This window comes from Macrobrachium nipponense, chromosome 2 (assembly GCF_015104395.2).
Source record: "Macrobrachium nipponense isolate FS-2020 chromosome 2, ASM1510439v2, whole genome shotgun sequence".
Taxonomy (NCBI): Eukaryota; Metazoa; Arthropoda; class Malacostraca; order Decapoda; family Palaemonidae; genus Macrobrachium; species Macrobrachium nipponense.
The window spans coordinates 161,913,404-161,941,389 of NC_087201.1; the positions used below are offsets into that span (position 1 = coordinate 161,913,404).

General features: G+C 37.0%; 1 pseudogene; it reads right to left on the reverse strand.

Annotated features, from left to right (window-relative positions):
• Nucleotides 1–27,744, reverse strand: LOC135221112 (phenoloxidase 2-like; annotated as a pseudogene).
• Between the last annotated feature and the right edge of the window lie 242 nt (nucleotides 27,745–27,986).

The window sequence follows — 27,986 nt, forward strand, 5'->3', positions numbered from 1 at the left end:
ACTTTTAATCCTTTTATTATAGACAAGGTATATCAAATTCAATATTTTTTTTACGAAAAAAAGATGATTCCTGATTGTTGTTATAGCAATAATAATAATCATTATTATTATAAATACAAATCAGAATTAGTTTCAAATACATTCAATAAATGTAAAGTTATGTTTATGACAACTGAACCCCTTTTTAATAAGGGAAATATATCTTGTACTTTAATTTCATCAACGAAAATATACGAAAAAACGTTAAAATTTTATACGAGGCCAATAGAAATTCAGTCTAATTCATCGGCATTGTTATTGAATAAACAATCACTTTCTTGTCCTCTGAAGGAAAAAATAATTATAAACAATAAACTTACCGCACGTCTACAATCATTTCATCCTGTTCCTATTAATATATGGCAAGTATTAAATTCTCAAAATTTAATAATGATTGAATCTATGAACAATTCCATTGCTATTGATGATAAATTATTAGATATCATTAGGGTTAATAAGGAAATAAAAATAGTTTGTACTACTTTTAATCCTTTTATTATAGACAAGGTATATCAAATTCAATATTTTTTTTACGAAAAAAAGATGATTCCTGATTGTTGTTATAGTAATAATAATAATAATAAAAATATTTACTTGACAGTTTTGTTAATAATTTTTATTATATATTAAAAAACGACTATGAAAAATTTTATAAGGTCACTATCAACATATCTCAACGAAAATGATATTAATCTAATATTAAAGGGATATACGGCTCCGTACGTAAATAACAATATAAATCCTATAACTAATCGAGTCCGTATAGGTGTGGCCACAACGCGACCGAGAAAAGTATTGAGTCCCGGAACCGAAAAAAATTACAAATCAATTATAACTAAATTTTGTCAATTTAAACTCAATGAAACAAAAACGGTAGAAGCGCCTGTAACGGAAGAATTGGTTTTGAAATATTCAAATTATTTATTGAAAGGGAAAAAAAAATTTCAAACTATCGTAACGGAAATTCATACTTTGAATAAAAATGTCTTTGTTCCCATATTGGAACAGGAAGCGAATATACCCAAATTAGTGACGATGATAAAAAACAAAAATGATGATGATGAAGGAGATGAGTTTAATAATGTTCTTAGATATAACAATAAACCACAATTCAATCACGCCGAAATTGCTTTAGCCTTACATCGCATGTGGGAAACTTGTACAAATCGCGATCACGTACATAAAGTATTTTTAATTTATTATACGGGATTGAGGTCACACGAAGCGGCAGATATGACATTTTTGGATATATTAAATGGTTACTCAAAAACAAACGCAATTATTATAGTTCGTAGAGGTAAGGGTTATAAAATGAGGAAAATATTATTATTCAAGGGAGCGCCGATGGATTATTATCTCAATCATTTCTTACCATTTCTTATTCCTAAAATAAAACTATTACTAGATAAAGATAAATATTTAAACTACCCTATATTTTCAAAATCCACATATAATGGTTGTAGGAAAGCATTTAAACAATATTTAAGGTGGGCCGTGGAACGGTTAGAAGAAAATAACAAAAATGATATAGATAAAATGATTAAAGGTGGAGGTTTACATTCAATAAGAGCAGATTGGGCAACTAGAGCGTTAAACATATTAACTAGATATTCCGGAAATATGAAATATCAACCCATAATACGCGTTGCGTATTTTCTCGGCCATACGAAAAGAAAATTAGTAGAAAATCATTATTTAAATATAGGTAATGATTTTAATAAATTTAATGGCCAAAGTTTGCGAGATATAATAGCAAAGTATAAAAATAATGATGATGATGTAAATAAAAAAATAATACCACAATCACCACCCACCACCATTGATAAAAAATTCTTAAAATTACTTTTCCCAAATTATAATAAAAGGCGGCAGCTGTTGGAAGAAGATGGAAGCGAAGAGGAAGAAGAAGAAGGACCAGCCGTTAGAATATTAAATAATATGAATAAATCTCATGAAAATTTGAAAAATTTAATTCATGTATATGATGATAACTTCATTTTATTCACATTCCTAATGAATCCAATTTTTTTGCTAGTAATGGTACGCAATTATTACCGGGTGAATCATATTGCGTGTATAAACCACTATCTACTCAACAATATAAAAAATGTAACGAAACTTGGGGGTTTTGGAAATATTCATCTAAAGATGAAAAGTGGATTTGTCATTCTAAAGTTCCCGGTGTATACAATGCTGAATTAGACACGTTTGATCCTTGTCAACGCGAAGATTCTAATGGAAAATTTCTAATAGATGGTCAAATTGTTTTACCGCGGGATATACCTATCAAATTTACTCCCCAAGATTTTTATTCTACCGAATTTCAATTAAAATGTGAATGTGAATGTGATAAATATCGTGGATATATATTTAATCCTAATCTAAGTCGTACTAGTTGTTACAAAGATCCATGTTTATTAGAATTACCCCCCTTCGCCGCAGCTAATGGTTTAGATTTGTTAACTGGAACTTGTGATTGCGGGGGTGAATATTTTACCAATATACTTAATGATCCTCGAAATCCATGTACCCCCACTTGCCCTTTCGATACTCCTGAAAACGATACTGCCGCTTGCTCTTCCTGAACTTTCTGCTATAGCGGCTATGATCGTTGCAGCTGGTTCCCGACGAAGGTGATCTTGATGTCCTCCATGACCATGTTATCGAACTGCGCAGCAAACTCTCCCGCTGTTTGGATGACGTTTCCATTGACCATCGCAGGGTTCCTGCGGTCGAAGGGGAAGCCCATGGGACGGGCATCCGGGAATTTGGAGTCTAGGATGCCGCAGTAGGAGACGGCGTTGGTACACGGCCTGCCTCGGATTACTTGTTCAACCTGAAGGGGACACCAAGGACTTCATTAGGAGGATGGATGTATGAGTTTTAGGGAGGGATATATGGGTGATGACCAAAGAAATATGTGAATGATGAGTTCAAAGATAATTAACAATATACAGTGGTACCTCGACATACAAAAGGCTCAACTTACGAAAAATTCCAGTTACGAAAGCAAATACAAAGATTTTTTTGGCTCTACATACAAAAATAGTTCAAGTTACGAAAGGTTGTTTCTGTAAAGTCCCGAGATTCGCCCGGACCACCGAGATCAATTTTAAAACTTGCGCGCCGCCAACTGAGTGGACTGGCCACCATCCTCCCGCTCTCCCATTGGTTCCTGAAGCTAGTCACCACCGTAAGATCCTGCTCTCCTATTGGTCAGAATCTACCCCATGTGCTCTATGTATTCTATTGGTAAAAAGATGCTGTAAATTGAAAAACTTATTCATGCAATACGTTTAAAAAAAAAACATTAGATAAAGATAGAATAAAGAATAGAAATGAATGGTTATTATACTGTTTGGTAGTTTTAGTAGTTGAAGAGAGATAATGAAAATTTGATTACTGTACGTACTAGGTGAAAGTGGTTGCTTGGCGATCGTTCGGTACTCGTAAGTGCTGAATGTAAACAGAAGGTTGGAAGGTTTTTTTTTTTTTGTTTGACTGTTTATTATAGTTAATGGTTACTTAATAATTATTTGAAATGAGTACATGCAATACATTTAATAAAAAAAAATTGTGAATTAGATATCATAAAGTATAAAATAAATCAGACTGCTATCATCGAAGCCAACAAATACGTATTTTCTAGAATTATTCTTCTGTTTCAATATTACGTATATGTTTCATTATAGCTGTCAGTAACTCCGTATCTCGATTAGGTAAAGATAGAAATAAAGAATAGAAATGAATGGTTATTATACTGTTTGGTAGTTTCATTAGTTGAAGAGAGATAATGAAAATTTATGGCTTACTGTGTGCTGGGAAAAGTGATTGCTTGGCGATCGTTCGGTACTCGTAAGTGCTGAATGTAAACAAAAGGTTTGAAGGTTTTTTTGTTTGTTTGTGTATTATAGTTAATGATTAATTAATAATTATTTGAAATGAGTACATACTGATTATTTATACATTTTATTGGCATATTCTAAGCTTTTAGCTTCTTAAGTTTAGATGTCAGAATCATAGACTAGGCTACAGTAGCAACTGCAAACATAGACTAGGCTTATTGCTAGGGACATATGCTAAAGTCCTAATATATGCAGTAAAAATGGGGTTGAACATTACATGAAGTTGAATATTACTCAAGTATGTACAGTATTTTGCCTTTTTGGAGTCATATTTCTTTCGTCGGATCGGCGTCGTAACCCTAGATCATGTGTTGTAAGCCTGGAAATATAATTTACTGGGGTGTTTTTGTAGGGGTTGGAACGGATTAGGCATTTAAAATGTAAAATGCGGTTCAAGATACGAAAAGCTCATGATACAAAGGCCGCCTCGGAACCGATTAATTTCATATGTCGAGGTACCACTGTATGCATGTATATATGATATATATATATATATATATATATATATATATATATATATATATATATATATATATATGTGTGTGTGTGTGTTTGTGTGTGTTGTGTGTGTGTGTGTGTGTTGTACCACTGTAATGTATGTTATTAATATATTAATTATTATATATATATATATATATATATATATATATATATATATATATATATATATAGAGTTTATGGTGTGAATTGAAGTAGATAAGCATCCTGACTGCCTGCTTTGCCACAGAGAATTTCGCGGGAGCATATTTACCTTGTCCAAAGCATGGTCAGTGAGCATCACGAAGAGCTGGAAGTCCATACCCTGGGGCATGCCCCTAGGCAGAAGCATGTGCCGGGGCCACCCACAGCCGCACTGACCGAATTCAACTCCTGCTTGCGTTCCTGAGAGAAAGAGAGAGAGAAAAATTTTTCAGTAAAAGAAAATTGCTGGTTTGAGTAGGACTTCAAGTTTGAGAGAGTGTAGAGTAAAAGAAAATCCTTTTTTTTTTCTATTAGGTTGGAGGATGTTAGAAGAGGAAGTATTGAATGGGTGAAGATGCCATTTTTAACCAGGACTTCAAGTGGATGATGGTAGAAGGGAGAGGCACAGATGAGTAAAAGTAATATTTTTAAGTGGGACAAGTGGATGCTTAGAAAGGAATTAAAGGGGTGAAAATGACATTTTTAAGTGGACTTTAAGTGCATTTTAAGTGGACTTCAAGTGCACTTTTAAGTGGACTTCAAGTGCATTTTTAAGTAGTTCAAGTGCATTTTTAAGTGGACTACAAGTGCAAGTGCATTTTTAAGTGGACTTCACTTGCATTTTTAAGTGGACTCCACGTGCATTTTTTAAGTGGAATTAACGTGCATTTTTAAGTGGACTTCACATGCATTTTTAATTGGACTTCAAGTGCATTTTTTAAGTGGACTTCAAGTGCATTTTAATTGGACTTCAAGTGCGTTTTTAAGTGGACTTCAAGGGCATTTTAATTGGACTTCAAGTGCATTTTTAAGTGGACTTCAAGTGCATTTTTAAGTGGACTACAAGTGCATTTTTAAGTGGACTTCACTTGCATTTTTAATTGGAATTCACGTGCATTTTAAGGGACTTTAAGTGCATTTTAAGGGGACTTCACGTGCATTTTTTAAGGGGACTTCAAGTGCATTTTTAAGTGAACTTCAAGTGCATTTTAAGTGGACTTCAAGTGCAATTTAATTGGACTTCAAATGCATTTTTAAGTGGACTTCACGTGTATTTTAAAGTGGACTTCAAGTGCATTTTTAATTGGACTTCAAGTGCATTTTTAAGTGGACTTCAAGGGAATTTTAATTGGACTTCAAGTGCATTTTTAAGTGGACTTCAAGGGCATTTTAATTGGACTTCAAGTGCATTTTTTTAAGTGGACTTCAAGTGCATTTTTAAGTGGACTACAAGTGCATTTTTAAGTGGACTTCACTAGCATTTTTAATTGGAATTCACGTACATTTTTAAGGGGACTTCAAGTGCATTTTTAAGGGGACTTCACGTGCATTTTTAAGGGGACTTCAAGTGCATTTTTAAGTGAACTTCAAGTGCATTTTTAAGTGGACTTCAAGTGCAATTTAATTGGACTTCAAGTGCATTTTTAAGTGGACTTCAAGTGTAATTTAATTGGACTTCAAGTGCATTTTTAAGTGGACTTCACGTGCATTTTAAAGTGGACTTCAAGTGCATTTTTAATTGGATTTCAAGTGAATTTTTAAGTGGACTTCAATTGCATTTTAATTGGATTTAAGTGATTTTTACTCAAGGACTTTTTAAGGACTTCAAGTGCATTTTAATTGGACTTCAAGTGCATTTAATTGGACTTCAAGTGCATTTAATTGGACTTCAAGTGCATGTTTGTGACATTCTGGAGTAGGCTTCCCTTGACTTCAGTTATCTGAATATTACCAATGAACGAGTTAGTCTGCTGAAGGAACGGGAAACGAAAAAAGGGGGGAAGAAGGGGGGAGAGAAGGGGAGAGGAGAGAGAGAGAGAGGAAGAGAGAGAGACGAGAGAGAGAGAGAGAGAGAGTGAGTGGAACAGAGATTGATCTGACACAGTAGATGAACTGCTATTTACGAAAGTTAGGTGGACTGTGGAACTGTCTCCCAGGGAAACTTTTGTAACTATAACCTAAAACATTCCAGCGAAGATGCAGTGCAGTAACTCCCGTAAACAGTTGTCCTTGCATTTTATTAATTCACATTTTTATCTATTTATTTAGTGATTTGTCAATATATTTTTTCTCTTCTAACAATTAATCTCTTCTTTCTGTATTTCCCATTACCTTTTGGAAGCTTGAATTTCAAGTCAGTGGCCCTTTTGGTTGGCTTTTTCCATATGAATAGGGTTCACCTTCTGAATGGTAACAGTAAGAAAATAGATATCTGCTGAAAAGGGGGGAGAGTAAAGAAGCGTCGTAAAGGTTCAAAGAAAGATTAGATTCCATTGTACAATTGATTAACTGAAATGTCTTGTACTCAGACTCATGCAAACTTAAGAAAGAGCGTTGATTGTTTGAAATGGTGAAATGGTGAAGATTGTGGATAATTATGTATTGCAAGAGCCAGAGGGAAATATTACAAAATGGCGTAATTACTTGGCGATTTCGTGTGATTAATACCCACTTCTTCAGGGTACAGTACAAACTTTGTGACTTTAGACCAGTGGTTCTCAACCTTTATATGACCACGCCCCCTCTAAGAGTTGGTCACCTACCTTCCACGCCCCCCCTTGCATATGTGAGTAAAATTCCCTCCCAGACTTGAAAAAGAAAAAGAAAAAGAAGGGGTTTCGAGGGATAGGGAGGGAAGTCAATAATTACATTGTTAGCCTAACTAGAGTAGTAGACTCTAGGAAAGTAACGTTATAAGGCGACACTTTCGCATTTTTCCATAAACTTGTGAATATTAGTTCCTCACTTTTGTTAAGAGAATAACGAAATATAATTAGAGAATTTTCTTTTTTTTATTTGTCCCTAGGGCTCGCGCCTCCCCTGGAAATTGCTGCACCACCCCCCCCCCCCACCCCCCGCAGGTTGAGAACCACTGCTTTAGACTGTACCCTGAAGAAGTGTATGCTGAATACACGAAACCCATAGCTACTTATACCTTACTATATTACTTCCCTCTGGTTTGTGACGGTGTAGCATAAATATGTTATGCAAACATGTATGAAAATGTACCAATCCATCGCGCAGACTCACCAGACGTGATTTCGCGTCCCGCCTCCAGTTCCCTAAAAGTGGCCTCTGGCGGTGCGGTGATGGAGGAGTCACGTGACGATCTCACCAGCTTGTTCTCGCCCGGAGTCACTGTTATGATATAAAGGACAAATATTTGATTAAAAAATGACCTTTTGGAACTTTGAAAGTACGAGCGAAGTTGCAATGCATTGCTTCCCTATTACTATTCTCCTTGCATTTTGATATATTGTTAACTGTTTATTATTTTATTGTTTTTTTTTCTTTTTTAATAAGCGAGATCTGTTCTTTCTGGATTTCGCTTTACCTCCTCTTACTTCTTCCAGGACACCATATTCCCTGGAAGATTGCTGGAAGCTTGAATCACAAGTCAGTGTCCCCTTTGGTGGGCGTATTCCATATGGATAGGGTTCATATTCTGAATAAATAATAATAATAATAATAATAATAATAATAATAATAATAATAATAATAATAATAATAATAATAATTGATAGTTCGTAAAAATCATTTTTATTCCTAGTGATCTATGGATGTCTAATTTTCATACGATTTCATTATGTGATGTAGTCAAATGGGTGGCAGTTTGATTACGTACACGCAAGACATTTCTTTTGTCAAAACTACTTTATATATTATATATATATATATATATATATATATATAATATATATATATATATATTATATATATATATAGGACATTGGAACATCAATCAATTTGACACGATCGACTTATTATCAAAAGGCAAAAGAGAGAGAATTATAAATTTCTGCTTGCTTTATCCCAAGGTATAGATAGGATACTCTCTAGACCTTGCTTTATCCAATGGCATACAATTTTTTTTTTGTCACTTAGGTGGACAATTGGATAGATTTACAAATTACTTGGTTTTTGGACTTACATTTCGTCACAAACTTGTCCATCTCCGCCCACAGGAGACGCTGATCCATGAAACTCATTCTGTTGCCCCTCTCGTCCAGCGTAGGGGCTAAGAAAATTCGGACAGTCACGTCTTTCTCAGCCGGCAGAGTGTTCATAATCTGGAGAGAGGAGGAGGAGGAGGAGGAGAGTTAATGTGGGATTGAAAGAAAAGGGTGTGTGGATTTACTGATCGTCATTCTTGTTAGTTTATTGGAGAGTTTAAGGACAAGACTTCTTCACTGAATAGGCTGTTTTGCTTCCCTGTCCTCAGTGCGAAAGATAATCAAAGTTTACAGGAATAGTTCCTCTTTATTTAGCTCGCATTTTCTTCTTCCGTTTCACATAAATAAAAACTGTAGAGGGACAGAAAACAGGATGATTACATCTTCCAAGGTCGCATCTCTCCATTCCCTCCAATCTTTGATATCCCTGAAGAAAGCCTTAATCTCTCTCTGAAAGGAGCGTGTCGCTTCTGTTCTTAATGCTGAACAGGGAGACGTAACCTGGTATTGATTTGTTCTCTGTCGCGACAGTTCTCGGCAGGAGAGCGTAAGGTCACCGTGGAGGGGTAGGAGGAGGTCCTATTATCCAGTCTGGCAGAATATCACGCACGTTTGATTTCCACCTGATGTAACATTTACTACAGGCAGCGTCCTTGCTTACTGCCATATTTCTGCCCTCGTGTGTTAATCGTTTAGAATTCTGTGTCTCTATACATTGTGTCTGTTTCTAGAATCATATCAAATCCAATCAAAAATTTATTTCCACTTTACGATGGTTATTCTACATGCCATAGATAAAAAATGAAATATATACAACATCCATTTACTTATAGGACACAGGTATTTTATATCAAAGTCAAACGCCCATGGTCCGCATTTTGTTTCAACGAATGCATGTTATCAAAATAATGATTTAAAAAGCTGTTTTAAAATAACAAATTAACGAGAGAGCATTTTAAAGTAATGAATTAGTGAGACTTCTTAAAACAGTAAAATGGCAGGGGAGATGCGAGCGACGTGAATCTACAGGGAGAAGAATTATATACATAAAAGAAAAGTACTTATATACACTCCATTTGCCTGTGGTTTCAAAGGCCATTTAACTGGAATTACTAAAAATAAGAAAGTAATAAGATTAAATGGTCCCCCTTAAATCCAAATGGCGTATGACCAGTGACTCTTCATCTTTCTAAAAGAAGTTTTGACACAACCATTTATATAATCCTTTTGACGACTCACCTGCAGATGGTAATCGAATGGCCTGTGATCCAGGTGGGTGAACCTGAGGCGGATCGGAGCCGATCCACCGAAGTCGAGTCCTCTTCCAGCTTCGAACTCTCGTTGATTCCATCCGGTCCTGAGGTTGTTTGGGAACCCCGTCCTGAAAGAACGCCTTATTCTTTCAACCACCCTGAACGCCAGGTAGACCCAGCTGGGAATGAAAGGTTAGGTTTTCTTTTATTGGCTTTCAAGCTTTTGGTTTTGAACCCGACTTGGAAATTAGTTTTTTTTTTTTCGAGCCTGGCTGAAATTAGAAAGGTTTTTTTTTTCGGAACCACCTTTGGAAAGGAAAGGGTAGTTTTTGCTTCAACGTTGTTTGACCCAACTGGAAAGGAAGTAGCTTTTGCTTCAACTTTGTTTGACCCCAATGGAAATGAAAGGTTTTTTCGAATCCAACTGGAAATGAAAGGTATTTTGTTTTTGTTTCAATTTTTGTAACACCCAACTGGAAATGAAAGATTTTCTTCGAACCCAACTGGAAATGAAAGTTATTAATTTCTTCAACTTTGTTTGACCCAACTGGAAATGAAAGGTTACCTTCGAACCCAGCTTAAAATGAAGAAGTTTTTTTTTCAGATTTTTTTACACAACTGGAAATTAGATATTTTTTCTTCAACTGGAAATTAAAGGTATTATTTACCTTGGATTTAAAAAAAAAAAACAACAACTGTGAACTGGAGGTATTTTTTTCGATTATATTGGGAATCTACCTCTAAATGATAGGTAGTTTTTTCGAAATTTTTTTAACCCAACTGAAAATGAAAGATACCTAATTTTTCCCTTCGAATTTCATGAACCTAATAGGAAATTCCCGTTGGGGGTTAGTAACGTCAGTGCACCTCATGTGGTGCACTGTAGGCATTACTTAAGTTTCTTTGCAGCGTCCCTTGGTCCCTAGCTGCAACCCCCTTTCATTCCTTTACTGTACCTCCGTTCATATTCTTTTCTCCTCTTCCTCCACCATCTAACAATTGATTCATAGTGCAAACTGCTCTGAGGTTTTCCTGCCTGTTCCACCTTTCAAACCTTTATACTGTCAATTAACGCTTCAGTGCTGAATGACCTCGTAAGTCCCAGCGCTTGGCCTTTGTCCTAAATTCAATATTCTTTTCTCCATAATAATAAGAAATGAAACGATTTTGTTCATATCTCTTGATGTGGTTGAGCTTGATATTTCTCTCAGATATGGGAACACCTTATAGATATATATTAACCTGAGATTATGTCTTCATTCAGACATGGGTGCGTCTGTGTGTATCTCTGCTTAGTCTCACAGACTCATTGGTTAGACTCGTCTCTCCGCTCGTCATTTCATGATTGAGTTTTTTTTTAGTGCATTATAACTATATTTCATTTCGTCTACGCAGGGGCAATCACAACTTATACACCAGACGTAACTAAAGCCTTGAAAAAAAAGTCTCCAGAGAGAAAGTCGTGGAAAGAAAGTATGAAAGTGGAGGGCTTTCTCCGTCAGGTGTGAAAATATGACATGAAAGGAGCACTCTTTTTACAAGAATGAGGTAAACAGACGACATACAGTTTGAAAGGCTTTGGTTCAAAGGCAACTCTCAGGCTCTTTGAATATCTGATCAAAAATAGCGAAAGGGCGTGGCAGAAAATAGAAAGTGGAGAGAAAACGCTAGAGCGAAAGAAAGGATTTTATCACAAAAAAGAAATAAAAAAGGGAAAGTGATAGACAGTCATTCCCTTACAAAGCATTGTATTAGACCTCTCACAAATGATCAAGAGGACCTGTATAGCGTCCGCCCCCCCCCCCTCTCTCTCTCTCTCTCTCTCTCTCTCTCTCTCTCTCTCTCTCTCTCTCTCTCACCTCTTCGTTGTTGTAGGGCCTCTGTTTGCAGTTTGTACTCTTGGAAGAACTCGTCGACGAACTTGTGCAACCTGTAGAAGAACGGGTCTCTCATTGATGTGGCAGGGTCTCCGATTGCACTGACCTCCTCCTGAAATGGTGGTGGTGTTGTATGAATATACACACATGAATACACATATACACATACATACATTCTCTCTGTCTCTCTCTCTCTCTCTAACCATAAATCAAAAAATATGAACTATCTGCACCTAAAATTCATTCTCTCTCTCTCTCTCTCTCTCTACTCTCCTATCTGCACAAAAAATCTCCTCTCTCTCTCTCTCCAAAATCATGAACCTATCTGCAACAAAATCTCTCTCTCTCTCTCTCTCTCTCTCCACTTAATCAAGTATGAACCTATCTGCACAAAATTCTCTCTCTCTCTCTCTCTCCAACTTAATCAAGTAATGAACCTATATGCACAAAATTCCCACTCTCTCTCTCTCTCTCTCTCTCTCACCCTGGGCGAAGTCCGGATCGTGGGCGAAGGCGATGAGGACATGGGCCAAGTTGTGGAAGTCTCCATAGAAGGGTAATTCACGCTGAGTTCGGCGTCTGCCTCGAAGGCGTCCCCCAGGATGTCGATGCCCCTCCTGCCCCCCCTGGGGGGTCGTCAGTGAGCGGGATTCGGACGGTTCCCCTGCCTCTGTGGAGAGGGAATAGTAAATACATATAGAGGGTCGTAAAGGATTGTATTCGTCTTGAAGATGCTTTTTTATAACTGTTTTTTTTTCGTTGTCGGTTCCTTTTTAAACATTATCTTTACACTTTTTCTTTACATTTAATTAATTCATTTTATTTTATTTATTTATTTATTTATTTTTATCATAAGTTGCAAATGAAAATAATCAAACATTGAAACGAGGCATAAAATTCGGCTGACAAAACTTTATCTGTGCGAGGATTTCTTAACTGTATTGTTCTCTGTGTCTTTTTTTTTCTTTCATTTCAAAGTTCGATAATGATCTGTTATCATTAACTGGCGCAAGTTTCGTGGAAGGCTTTGTGTTCGTGTGGTGTGTGTCTTTTTTCCATGGTTTTAACATTATTTAATAAGTAAATAGATAAAAATGTGATTTATAAAATACTGGAATTAGTAACCAGTGATTATCAAAATGAGCCAATGATGATGATATCATGAGATGATGACTACATTTGATAAATGATGACATTGACTGCAGGGTATCCCAAACATTCTTACTGTCAATTTCCTTTTGAGCACCGAATGACCTCATAGGTTCCAGAGCTTGGCCTTTTTGGCCTAGATTCTGCATTCTATTCTAGTGTATTCTGTTCTGACTTACATCCTGTACAAATCCTTGATGGACAGCGTCCATGAGTCTCGAAATGTAGAGTTCCAAGTCTGAGATGTTTGATGAAATCCCAGGCCAAAGTCATCTCGCCTTATGTCCTGTTAGTGAGAGGAAAGAACGTATTGTATCATGAGTGTGTTATTAGGAATTTATTTAGCAGTTTACAAACATTGGTTTTATTGTAAATGAAAGTTCTGCTGCCCCCCCCCCCAAAAAAAAAAAAAACCCCCCCCCCAAAAAAAAAAAAAAAAAAAAAGTAAAAAATTAACCCAAGGCCTTTTTTCGGCGCAGTCAAGTTTTCTACCTGGTGCTGACCTCAGCTACGACCCATAGCCCCGGCCCATGCAACTCAAGATGGAATAACGTAAGGTGTGTTCACCGAGGGATCCGATCGCTAATTTTCCTCTCTCAGTGACGTCACTGGAGCACATCGACTGGGCGATGCACTTGTCACTCCGTCAGTTGCATTTGTTGCAGTTCACGATTATGGGTGTGTATTCCATATTTGGTGCACTAATAGTTCCAGACAGTATGTGGGATTTGTTTTCACAGGTTCCCTAAAGACCCGAGGAGTCCAAAGTATGGATTAATGCATGTAAAAGAAGTGATAACATTAATGTTAAGGATGCCAGGATTTGTTCTGTCCATTTCCGGACAGAAGATTACGAAAGAAATCTTCAACATGAACTGCTACCACAACTTTACCAGAGAAGTTATCACAGATTAAAGAAAACCGCAGTTCTCTCTTTAAATTTACCTGTTAAGGACGTAAAGTCAGGTATGCTTTAACAATTTGTTTACAATCTCATTAGTGCAATTTTTAGTGACATCTCAGTTGATAAGTAGCCGTAGGACTAAATTCTTGAAATGAAGTACTAAATTAGATTAGGCCTAGCCTATGCAATGAATGAAGAAATGATCTGATTAAGGCTATCCAACTTTTTTTCTTTTATACTTTCATTTTATGAATGTAAAGTTGATCGAACAGGTGATTAGACCTATGCGTAATGACGTACTTCTGAGTACGTCTTCCTGTGCAGACAATAATTAGGACTAGACCTTTTATTTCTTAAGAACCCCACTAAAGGATATCGTGGGGTCAGAGTATAGAGTGAGTTCAAGTGTAGACAGGAATTTCTTGTTAGGTAAGAACAACATTTTAAGCAATCACGGTCATAATGTCGCTCCCAATGATGATAACATGCCATGTATGAGCAATACTAGTGTTATGGAATCAGGTAAGTCTTGGGTTTCCAAAACCTCTGAAGAAAGTGACTCCAGTCATGTTGACTTAGACTCTGAATTATGTATCTCTGCTCATCTCTAGATGAGAAGTCCTCAGGAAGGTGTTCCTAATGAGCTGGAGGAAGAGGATTTTGTAGATCTTGGAATAGAGTCTGAAAATGGTATAGAAATTGAAGCCTTAAATTATTTGGGAGGTTATATAGCTCATAGGTACAGAAATAAATATCCTTCCTTAGGATTCCCAGAAATTGAAGGCCTAAACAACGACTGGATCTCCTAAGTGAGGAGGAAAGTGCTGCTTAGGCGCAGTCCTCAATTTGTCAGTAATTGAAAGGAAATGGAATAACTCTTTAAATCTTTTCTCATGGGGAACAGTTGAAACCAGGCGTTGATGGGATTACGAAATTAGTTAATATTTTCAGGGAATTAAACATTGATGCTCCAGAGGAAGTAATGAAGTTCTTTTTTAGGTGCAAAATACATTTTAGGATGAAGATATTAAATGCTGAAAGGAAGTCAGATTTCTTAAAAAAGGTGTAAACTAAATGAAAAAAATTCTTCAGTAATTTTTGGTAAATAAAAGAACAATACGCTAATTCAATAAAAGTCTGGAAAGTTTTTTTTCATATTCATTCACCCTCGTTAATTTCGTTATTTCTATTCCAACAAGATTATATTCTATATGGTAAGGTCTTAGATATCTTGATATAACTGTGTTTCAAGTGAAGAGAGAGAGAGAGAGAGAGAGAAAAAAAAGTATTTTCCTGTATGGAAATTGTGAACACCAGCATAGCAACAAATTACTGTCAAAACATACGTAATCATTAAGTGCACTGCCCAGTCGACGCGCACCTGTGACGTCACAGTGCGGGAACCGAGCGACCGACGATCTCACCTCATGTTATTCCATCTTGATGGAACTCACCCACGGTCTGGTACCTATCTCGTTGGTTATACCTATAGCGCTGCCAGAAGTACGATTATGGCTAACTTTAACCTTAAATAAAGTAAAGAAAAACTACTGAGGCTAAAGGGCTGCAATTTGGTGTATTTGGTGGTTGGAGGGTGGACGATTAACATACAAATTTGCAGCCCTCTAGTCTCAGCTAGATTTTTAAGAATCTGAAGGGCGGACGGACAGGACCAACATGCCCAGCAGCAATAGTTTTCTTTTTGCAAAAAACATTGTTTTCTATTTTCGGACCCTTTGAAAACTTACTTGAATTATGTTGCACTTTGTGCACTTACGAAATAAGTGAATCTGCATGAGCGGTGAAACAGATCATGAAATGAAGCTGATTTGCATCATATTTACTTTAGAAGATCATAAGTTTTTACTTGTCACTTTTGCTAGGGTCAGAAACAGAAGAAAATTTAAACTTTCCTTATTTTTATATTTATTAATATATTTTTTTTTTTTTGCAAAAACTTCCATTTACAGTCAAATCAATGTTTTAGAAACTATTCATATGAATCCCTGATAACATATGTACAAACTTTATCTAAGGTCCTACAACGTTTACTGTTATTTTGATACTTGAAATACAAAAAGCCCTCCAAAAATCCTTATACCTGAGTATTTTAATAGTTTTATCATGAAAATTATATGAAGCTACAGTAATTTGTGAATATTTCTCAGTGAAAATTCGAAATAATGGGTATATACGCCATGGAAAAATCTGCGAATAGGCGAATCCGCAAATCATGAGTCCACAAAAAGCGGGGATCGACTGCACTATATCCATACCTTCAGTCTCGTGTCGTCTTGCCTCGTGCCCCATGCCCGGCCTGAGTTGTTGACTGTCAGCTTGGAGAAATACCCATCCACAACAGGGTCTCGGAGGCCGGTCATTGGAAGCACGCGGTTGAGACTATGGCTGAGTCGCTCCATGTCGTACCTGAGGAAAGTTGTTGGGGAACACGTTAGAAAACAGTAAGCTGGAGACATGTCGTCAAAATGTCCTCAACTTATCTCAAACACATGTTGGCAAGTTATCTCCAGCTCATCTCCAACAGGCCAAATACAAGTCGAGGACTTGTTGGTGGGTCTAATCAGCTTTTCATACGACCCACCCAGCATTTACCAGATTCGTTCTGCACTGACAGTCATCAACTTGTTTCCAAACTTTGTTTTATGCATGTGATAAGTTTCTGACGTGTGTTTGTGACATGTTCAACTGTAGTATGGATGCACTAATATGAATAAGACTGAATTTGGTTTCATTGTTGGTGATTGGGTAAACAAGGGGAAATAGCTTTAAGTGACTGAGTAAGTATTAGAAAAAGAGGGCTCATTATTGGTGATTGGGTAACTAACTTTAAGTGACTGAGTAATAGCTTTAAGTGACTGAGTTAAATATTAGAAAAAGAAACTGTTTCTATTATTATTATTGTTATTATTCAGAAGATGAACCCTACCCATATGGAACAAGCCCACAGGGGCCGTTGACTTTAAATTCAAGCTTTCAAAAGAATATGGTGTCCATCAGGAAGAAGTAAGAGGAGATAAATGGAAATACAAAAACAAGAGAGCTCACATATCGAAAAAGAACAAAATATAAATTAATAAATGCATAAAAATGTATGAAAATACAAAGAGAATAGCATCAGAGTAGGAATGCATTGGATGTTCTCTGGAACTTCTAAAATTCCAGTTGCTGGACATCCTCTGGGAGACTGTTCCACAGTCCAACAGTGTGAGGAATGAAGGACCTCTGGAACAGTTCCCCATTGGACGAGTGGGTTGCGTACTCGCCTATCAATCTGGTAGCCCAAGTTCACCCCCCACTTCTGCCAGTGCGGAACCAGTGGAGGAATTTATTTCAGGTGACTAGAAATTCATTTCCCGATATAATGTGGTTTTCGGATCCTACAGTAAGATGTAGCTCTCGTTGCTAAGTTAAAAATAAGTAACCCAGCCACTTAAAAATCTAACCCTTCGGGCAACCCTAGGAGAGCTGTTATCAGCTCAGTGTCTGGTTAAACTAGGCCTGTTTAGCAAGACTAACAGGTCCTTTTGGGGCCTTTTTTATGTCAATAAAATTTTTTCATTTGAATTTGGTAGCGCCGTAGTGGCATGGTTGGTATGGTGTTAGCGTCCCACCTCGGTGGTCGCGAGTTCGATTCTCGGCCTTTCCATTGAGGAGTGAGATATGTGTATTTCTGGTGATAGAAGTTCACTCTCGACGTGATTCGGAAGTCACGTAAAGCCGTTGGTCCCGTTGCTGAATAACCATACTGGTTCCATGCAACTTAAAAACACCATTCAAACAATTGAATTTGGTTAAACTTAGGTAGACTCAACTTTGGATCTGAGGACTTCGACTAGCGTTTTTATGTTAACGTAGATGGGGTCAAGAAGGAAGGAAGGAAGGAAGGAACCCACCTGGCCAGCATCTGCTGGTGCATGAAGTAGAAGATCTCTCCCTTCCTGTCCCTCCTGATGTCCATCTCGATGGGGAAGACGAGATGCCAATGCCAATGGTGCGAGTTGATGCCATAGTCTTCGCGCCAATAGGAGAGTCTGTGTTCGGGCTTGATGAGGGTCCCCGAAAACTCCTGGTTGATAACGATTGGTTCCGTCTGCAATAAGGTTTTGAGAAGGTTGTCATTAAGGAATGAATAAGACTTTGTTTCATTACGAAACTGTTTTCATGTAACGTAGGTGCCAGAGGACTATGTCAAGAGCTAATGTCCCTGCCTAGTGTGGCTGTTGCCCGTGAGGGGCTAGTGCCCTGTTGGCATTACTTAAGGTTCTTTGCAGCGTGCCTTCGACGCCTAGCTACAACCCCTTTCGTTCCTTTTACTGCCCCTCCATTGATATTGTCTTTCTTCCATCTTACTTTCCACCCTCTCCTAACACTTGATTCATAGTGCAACTACTTTGAGGTAGTGCCGTCAGTGGACCTCATGCAGTGCACTGTAGGTATTACTTAAGGTTCTTTGCAGCGTGCCTTCGGCCCCTAACTGCAACCACTTTCGTTCCTTTTACCGTACCTCCATTCATATTCTCTTTCTTCCATCTTACATTCCACCCTCTCCTAACACTTGATTCATAGTGCAACTGCTTTGAGGTTTTCCTCCTAGTTTCACCTTTCAAAGCTTTTACTGTCCATTTCCATTTCAACGCTGAATGACCTCATAGGTCCCAGTGCTTGGCCTTTGACCTAAATTCTATATTCATATTCAACTCAAGTGTGGACATTGTTTCATGACTTCAAGTTGGAATGTCAGGTGACTGCGCAACTTCAGATAAATTAGGTCAGTGTTCGTGAAGGTATTCCAAATCAATTTGTTTTTTTAACAACAACAAAAACTGTTTTCATAAAGCAATGGATATGGACTTTGGTAACAGTATTTCCCATCAAAACAATTTTCTTGTTGGTGGTTCCACTTAGGACTATGCTGATCATTTTCTCTTTTTTCAGGTATGGATGTTCTTCCATTCACGAAAAAAATCTGGGTAAGTTTGCAACAGTATCTGTTTATAAAACAAAGTTAGCAATGAGAATAACCAAGCGCAAATTAAATTACATGACTGACTTATATATTTATATATTTATATAGTTATAAGGGATAAATTAATAAATCACAGGAAAGAAGCTTAGAGTAAAACTATATGAGTGAAGGAATGTAGGGTGTATATATATATATATATATATATATATATATATATATATATATATATATATATATATATATGAATACTTATCACATCACCGTGATTCATATAAATCATTCAAGCTACAAATGTCCTTTAATATCTAATTCGCTTCTACCTCGGAATTGATATATTTTCATATATGAACTGAGGAGGAATTTTTAGTTGATAATAATTTCGTACCCCCATGGGATCGAACCACCGTCCAGTTGGACGGGGAACGAAATCAGGAACGGACAGTGATGCTACCGAGTCTGCTAGCAGAGAGGCTATAAGTTTATATCGATTCTGACCATTACAAATCTCCGCCGATCTCGGTGTATTCGTAATTAGAATCGATATGAAACCCCCTCAACTATGCTAGCCGATTCGAGCATTTGACCCACGCAGCCTTGTTATGAATACCTATCACATCACCGTGATTCATATAAATCATTCGAGTTACAAATGTCCTTTAATATCTAATTCGCTCTACCTCGGGAATTGATATATTTTCATATATGTAGCGAGGGGGAATTTTTAGTTGATCGGCGGTGATTTGTAATGGTCAGAATTGATATAAACTTATAGCTTCTCTGCTAGCAGACTCGGTAGCGTCACTGTCCGTTCCTGATTTCGTTCCCCGTCCAACTGGACGGTGGTTCGATCCCATGGGGGAATGAAATTATTATCAAACTAAAAATTCCCCTCGGTACATATATGAAAATATATCAATTCCGAGGTAGAGCGAATTAGATATTAAAGAGAGAAACCTGGATGATCCATTCACTATTTTCTTGATCTGTCAGATTACGTCATTCTTGTGTGTAGAGAAAAAAGTAAACAAACAAACTCTGCTGTGTAGGAGTGTTGTGTTTGTTGATGCGGCAGGAAACGATTACGTTTGAACGCAGGTGTTCTGACAGGTGTCCAGAGCCGAGCTGTCATAACACAGACAGAGGCGATAAAAGACTCCTAGGGAATTGTTGACAGGAAACGCAAAAAAAATGTATTTTGGCAAAGAACCGGATGTTTTAGACTTTTAAATAAAGGTTTCGCCACAGCAGCGATAATTAGAGTTATATAAACAGCGAGGTGGTGTCGTAATCGCGTTTTATTAAAAGCATTTGAGGAGTTACTTTTTGCAGTTTGCAAGGGCAGACATTTTTTGCTGGAGGAGGGACCTTGAATGTTAAATTATTATTGTTATTATTAGAATATTATTATTATTATTATTATTATTATTATTATTATTATACTTAAGAAGTAGACCCTCTCTCAAGCTTGCTTTATTAAAAGTAATGGCTACTTCACAGCGTTACGCTTGTAGAGATTCTTCTTCTTCTTATTATTATTATAACTTAAGAGCAGACCCTCTCTCAAGCTTACTTTATTGAAAGTAATTGCTACTTCAGCAGCGTTACGCTTGTAGAGATTATTCTCTATTTTTTTTTCCGTGCTAGTAGTAGAGCGCCTATGGAGGTCATCATCAATTATATGGGTAAAATCGGTGTACATATTTCAATTTTACAGATAAACTATGATATCATAGTTATCTGTAAAATTGAAATATATACACCCAACTTTTTTAAACCCTGTATTTGATAATGACCTCCATAGGCGCTCTACTACTAGCCCGTTTAAGTAGCACAGAAAAAGCCGCTATTCCAAAAAGAAAAAAAAGCCATTAATTTTAATAAAGTATTATTATTATTATTATTATTATTTTATTATTATTATATTCATGAGAAGGAAAGTGTTTTCATTTGAGATGTGAAGTCTTCAGTACTTTGTAGAAGTTTATTATTATTATTATTGAAAAAGAACCCACAAATTCAATTTGTAACTTGTTTACTTCTAAGTATTTACATTTAGTTTTACATACTTAGAAGTAAACAAGTTACAAATTGAATTTGTGGGTTTCTTTTTCAATATTCAGAAGAAAAACTGAAAGAAGTTTTTGTTTGGTTATTATTATTATTATTATTATTATTATTATTATTATTATTATTATTATTATTACTTTGCATTTTGGTTGGGTAGTAGTTGGTAATAATTGTAGCAAACCGCAAACCTCCGCCAAGTTTTCCTCTAAGCGTTGTGATATTTTCGTAAAGATATACATAGTTATATTTACATTATGCACGTGATTATACGTTCATTATTTTATTATTATATTATTCATATTATTATTATTATTATTATCATTATTATTATTATTATTATCATTATTATTATATTATTAACTCAGACTGGGATCGAACCCAGGACTCAGATTATTATTATTATTATTATTATTGCTTATAAGTTCACCAAGTTCATGATTAACTGTTGTATAAAAGAATTTCACAATTAAATAGGTTGTATTATTTTACAAATAATAATACATTTTACTTATACCACAAACATTATTATTATTATTACGAAGTTATGAGCCACTAAATTATCGTAAAAGTATTATTATTATTATTATTATTATTATTATTATTATTATTATTATTATCATTGCATAGAAATCTCAATTACGAGGCACAAGTAATGTTCTTTAAGGTCCCCAATAATATAATGATGGTAGCAGTAGTAAAATGTTCATAAAACTATATAAAAGCTTTCGAACCCTACCCTGGGTTCATCTTCAGTCGACTGATTTATTTAACATAAAATTATTATCATTATTTTTATTATTACTGCGTGGCTATGAACTACTACATTGTAAGAAGACGTCAATTTGCCATTAATGTAGTTTTTAAAACTTTCCATTAAAAAGAATATTTATTCCTTTCTTATCTGGCTCCCTCATTCATTTCATTCATTCATCCCTTGTCGTACTCTGCCTCTTATCTTATCTCTGTCTTGTATCTATCTCATCTCTATCTTACCCTCGTCAGATTTCTCTTCACTTTGCATCTTATCCCTATGTTATCTCTATCTTAGTTCTATCTTACCCTCGTTGGATTTCTCCTCACTTGCACATCTGATCTTTTCCTATGTTTACTCTATCTTATCTCTACCCCTTATCTCTATCTTACCCTCGTCGGATTTCTCTTCACTTCGCATCCAATCTTATCCCTATGTTATCTCTATCTTATTTCTATATTACCCTCGTTGGATTTCTCTTTACTCCACAATCTCTCATCTCTAACCTTATCTCTATCTTAACCTCGTCGAAGTTCTCTTGACTTGGCATCTTATCTTATCCTTATGTTATCTCTGTCTTATCTCTGTCTTATACTCGTGGGATATCTTTTCACTTCGTATCATATCTCTATCGTATTTCTGTCTTATCTCTGTCTTACCCTCGTCGGATTTCTCTTGACTTCGAATCATGTTGTATCACTATGTTATCACTATCTTATCACTATTATCTCTGACATAACCCTCGTCGGATTTCTCTTGACTTCGCATCTCATCTTATCACTATCTTACCCTCGCAGGATTCCTTCTGACTTCGTTCCCAGCCTGCTGCAGCATCTCCTGCGAAGCGAACTTGCTGGGGAAGGTCTCGACGACCGTCGGGATTCGAACTCGTCTCAACTCCTGCAGAGCAAAGGGAAGTTCCTCATTAACTTTATTATAAGGTCTCTCGAGTCTCAGTAACTTTACTTGTTTTATCTTATACTTTTTTTTGCATTATGCATCTCCTTCTTTGGAGAAAGTAGCACCAGTATAGGGTGAGGTTGCGAACCCTCCTTGCCTCTGCTGGTACCTGGTCAAGATGACTGGGAGGCTAAGAGAGAATGGCGAGCCTTGCAATTGTGTGCTCAGTGGTTACCACTGGGTCGCACCAGGTGCAAAAGTTACAATATATATATATATATATCTAGATATATATGCATATATATATATATATATCTATATATATATAATATATATATAATAGATATATATATATATATATATATATATATATATATATATATATATAAAGTATAAAATGCTCATTAAACACTGGATTAAAGCTAAGGACTATATTTCGGTGGACCAACTTCGATCCCTTTCAAGTGTGGAAGTTGGTCCACCGAAATATAGTAGTCCTTAGCCTTAATCCAGAGTGTTTTAATGGGCTAAGTTGATACTTTATTAAGAAATACATGTTTGCATGTGATTTTAGCTGACGGAGAAATTTAAACGGGACTTGAAACTTAGAGATTATAAGAGTAATGATATCCTCAAAGCACATTATTTTCTTAATTATTCCGTTTCTTACCGGTTTCCGAATGATGACGAAGGAGAGGGAGTAGATGAACAACTGCTCGTTGACCAGATTTCTGCATGCATTTGCCAGGCTCGTCAGTTCGGCAATGTTGCGTTGCGCCTGCAGAACATGAAAGGATGAGACAGTGAAATATTCAAGTCTATAAATGGACCTTTATGTCAGTCTTTACCTGTGGCTAAATTACTGTATTGTCTAGCTTGTATAATTGGAAGAATTAATTTTATCGGCAGTGAGTAAGGAAATGCTGTTTGAAAAGTGTTATCATCAAAATTTGGTTTAAATGTTCCAGTCATAAGAGGCTCCTGAAGAAACGACAGGCCACAAATATCTTTGCGAAGAGGTGAGATATTCTGAAGATATTTCTGAAGAGAACTGAACCTGGTGAAGAGACTTGCGAAGAAGAGAAAAGGTGCTTTAAGAGATACCTTTAGAGTGATAAGCTACATTGTATACCTGATCTCAGGTATTGTATGAAGCTAATTAGGGGTGTCCGTTCTCCTTCATAGACTTCATGATGTCTCTTTTGAGCTCTCACACGTTTTTTCCAAGGTGGCAAATTTTCATCAACTAGCCCCTTCTCTCCTGAAGTTCCCATCCGTTCATGTCTCTTAACTTTGACAAAGAGTCGGTTCACGATGTCTCTTCATGGTGTCTCTCTTCTATATAATTATCTTTAGGGTGTATTTCTTTTCACAAGTCCTTTCTCTTTCAACAAGTCTCCTCTACGATCTCTTACCTTCATGAGTATCTTAGCATGCTCTTTCTGTTCCTAAACAGAAAGAGCATGCTAAGATACTCATGAAGGTAAGAGACTCGTAGAGGAGGAACTTGTGAGAAAGAGAAAGACTTGTGCAAAAGAAGAACACCCTAAAGATAATTATATAGAAGAGAGACACCATGAAGAGACATCGTGAACCGACTCTTTCAAGTAAGAGACATACGGAGGACTTCAGGAGAGAAGGGGCTAGTTGATGAAAATTTGCCACCTTGGAAAAAACGTGAGAGAGCTCAAAAGAGACATCATGAAGTCTATGAAGGAGAACGGACACCCCTAATTAGCTCATACATACCTGAGTCAGTATACATTCATGACAAGAGGTCATACTCAGAGGGAATGGGACTAAAGGGGACATATTACTTTAGAAGGAGGATGGAACTGCTCGTACTCATGAAGTAGTCGCAGAGGCTCCTCGCAGCTCTGCGGTGGGCTCTGATGAAGACGGAAAAGACTCGTCCTCTTTGGAGGGTGGTGGCGTAGCCGAGATTTCTTGCGGGTGGACGACCTCCCGTGCCTATCCGGGTGCCGATGCCCTGCAATGGAAATGAATAATTTTATTTATTTTATTTTTTTGTTGGTCTCTCATGACAGGCAACAAGGAATTCAGTGTTTCAATTCGACAAAAGACTTTTTTCATGTCAAATAGAAGGGGAATTCAAATGTTCACTTCGACAAAACACATTGTTTTTCATGTCATAGAGAAGGGGAATTCAATGTTCACTGTTTCGTACAAAACACATTGTTTTTCATGTCAAATAGAAGGGGAATTCAAGGGGGGGGGGGGGGGAATGTTCACTTCGACAAACACATTGTTTTTCATGCCAAGTATAAAAGGGACTTCAGTGTTTCAGTTTGACGACGGATACATTGTTCCTCATGCCAAGCAGAAAGATGAATTCAGTGTTTTAGTTTAACAAGAGATATTTTTTTATTTCTCATGCGAAGCACAAAAGGAAATTCAGTGTTTCAGGTTGATGAAAGACATTGTTTTTCGTGTAAACAAGAAATCAGCATTCAGGGTTTCAGTTTGATAAAATGGATTTTTTCATGCCAAGCATTTCGTAGGAATTTATGTTTCGTTACCGGGAAGAGATGATCCCTTCCAGGGAATTGACATCTTCTACGGGGATATCTGGTTCCAGTACTCGTTTTTCACCTGTTAAGAGAATTTTCGGCCTCCGCTTTTCTAATTCCATGATTCCTGAATGGCCTTCTTTGCCCCAGTGCCAGGGCTGTAGCCCTAAATTTCATACCTCTTAAGTAGATTTTGTGTTGTGCAAGGTTTACAGTTTAGAGAATATCGTCCTGATTGCGTCATGTACCACAGAATATGCTCTCACCCTCCAGATGAGAACCTGGTGACTACTCGACTATCCAGGGAACTTGATAGTTTTACAAGAGAGCCATCAGTAAGAAAATGGGCATGTGCATAAACCTTCGCCTATCGGCAAGTATTCCTGAATGTCTTATTCGTATATCTAAAGTGAGATTATTAAAGTCAGCTATATATACGTGTATATTTATACTATCTTTGAGTCTCATATAGTTACGCATTTAGGCTTCCAGGAAGAGACACGACACGAATTTTCTACTCAAATGCTTAGACAACAATGACTACGGTCTTGCCGTCAAGATTTTGTTGACTAACAATTCTTCCGAAATACATACTAAGCTATGTGCTTAGTATGTATTTTGTTTTACCATAAAGAGTCAAGTTTTGTAGTAGGTTCAGTTCTTCCTCGTTGTGTTTTCCGGCTGCTTGCTTTCGTGGTAAATATTCAGATTTGCTATCCTAGCTCCTTAGTCGAAAACATAACAAAAGATTATAGACGGATCTCTGTGTGCTGTGAATTTCTAAAAGAAATTCAGAACGTCAATTTGTAAGTGTTAATAATAGGAGGTGCACTGTAGGCATTACTTTAAGGTTCTTTGCAACGTCCATTCCTTAGGACCCCAGCTGCGACACCTTTCGTTCTTTTTACTGTACCTCCGTTCATATTCTCTTTCTTTCGTCGCAATTCCTTAACCCTCTCCTCACAATTGTTTCGTGGTGCAACTGCTTTGAGGTCTTCCTCCTGTTACACCTTTTAAAGCTACTTGACTCTCATTTCGCTTTCAGCGCTGAATGACTTCGTAGGTCCTACAGTAGGCCAGTCCCTTGCGACGCCCCTGATTGGTTGTTGATAAGCCAATCACAATGCTGGAAACTCTGTTTCTCTCTCTCGAGAGTTCACATGGGCAGGAGGATGTATGTTCCACCTGTCCTAAGGGATACTTTTGAAAGACGTACCCTCAGGAGAGGTGGAATATACATCCTGCCTATGTGAACTATCTCGAGAGAGACTGAGAGTTTTCCAACCCTGTGATTGGCTTATCAACAGCCATAATCAGGAGCGTCGTAAGGGACTGGCCTAGACATCATGCACGGTTTATGTGAATCTACTACAGTTAACGATTTGCCATTGACCTAAATTCCATATTCCAATTCCAGAAAGGAATAGAGGTAGATCAATGGATCGGCATCTCTCATAATTTGCTTGATAGTTGTTATGCATTGATTGAAAAGAATAATTGAACGGGGAAAAAATTTCTGACATTTTGGTTTCGATAATCAAAGAGCTCTTTCCTTACCTTCTCCCCCCCCCCCCCCCTCCAAAATAATGACAGACATTCATGTTAGAGAAGTGACCTTTTTATTTATTCTTTATTTCTCCCTCATTTTCTTGACAATTGATTTGCCCACGTTTTCATTTTTCTTAAAGTGTTTTTAATATAATGTGTAGACATTTCTTTAAAAAAATAATAAAAATAGAAACGAAAATTTATAAAATACAATAAAAATAAAAATTAGAAAATTATTGAAAAAGAAATAAATCTGATAAGATATAAATAATAAAAATAAAAATAATAAATATAATGATAAAAAAAACCCCTAAAAATAAAGGTATGATATGATTCGTCTCACTTCAGTTAAAGCAAAAAATATGAATGAATGATTTCCACAAAACACGAATGAGCTTATTTAGAAGCACGAACAGAAGAATTACAAATTGAGAGACATCCCTTTAGCACAGTTATGATACATTTCTTGTAAAACGCAACCTATACAAAAAATCTCCGTAGTGGGGTTGTGCCGTCAGTGCCCCTCTTGCGGTGCACTGTAGGCTTTGACGTAAGGTTATTTACTGCGCCCCTTCATCCCCTAGCCGCAACACCTTTCATTCTTTTTAGTGTACCTCCGTTCATATTCTCTCTCTCCTATCCTAACATTCTTTCATAGTGCAACTGCTTTGAGGTTTCCTCCAGTTACACCTTTCGGAACTGTTTTAATGCCAGCTTCAGTTTCAGTGCTGACTGACCTCATAGGTCCCAGCGCTGAGCCTCCGGCCTAAAGGTCCACCCTAGTAATATTCCTGGAAAAGGCCTAAAGTCTACCTATTAACATTCCTGGAAAAGGCCTAAAGTCTATCTAATAACATTCCTGGAAAAGGCCTATAGTCTGCCTAGTAAACATTCCTGAAAAGGCAATAAAGTCTACCTACTATCTTCTGGAAAAGGCCTAAAGTCTACCTATTATCATTCCTGGAAAAGGCCTAATATCTACCTAATAACATTCCTGGAAAAGGCCTAAAGTGTGCCTAGTAACATTCCTGAATAAAAGGCCTAAAGTCTGCCTAGTAGCATTCCTGGAAAAACGTTGACGTCAGCACTTACCTCGCCCGTGGGGAAGGAGATCGTACCGACCGACGGACCACGGAAAACGGTTTTTCGAAAAGCTCCAGGACTTGGCTCTGCTCCGTGGCCATGGTGACGGCTGGAAGGGAATTCCTCTCGCGTCCTCAACCCTGTTGTTGGAAAGTCATGGAGGAGTTAGTTAAAACCGAAACCAGAGAGAGAGAGAGAGAGAGAGAGAGAGAGAGTGGTAGGGATATATAGACTCGAAGGGGTTGAATGACTTCAATTACGTTGTTTCACATATAAGTGAAGGTCCCCTTTTCAAGTCAAGTTAAAATTAAAACCATAGAGAGAGAGAGAGAGAGAGAGAGGAGAGAGAGAGAGGAGA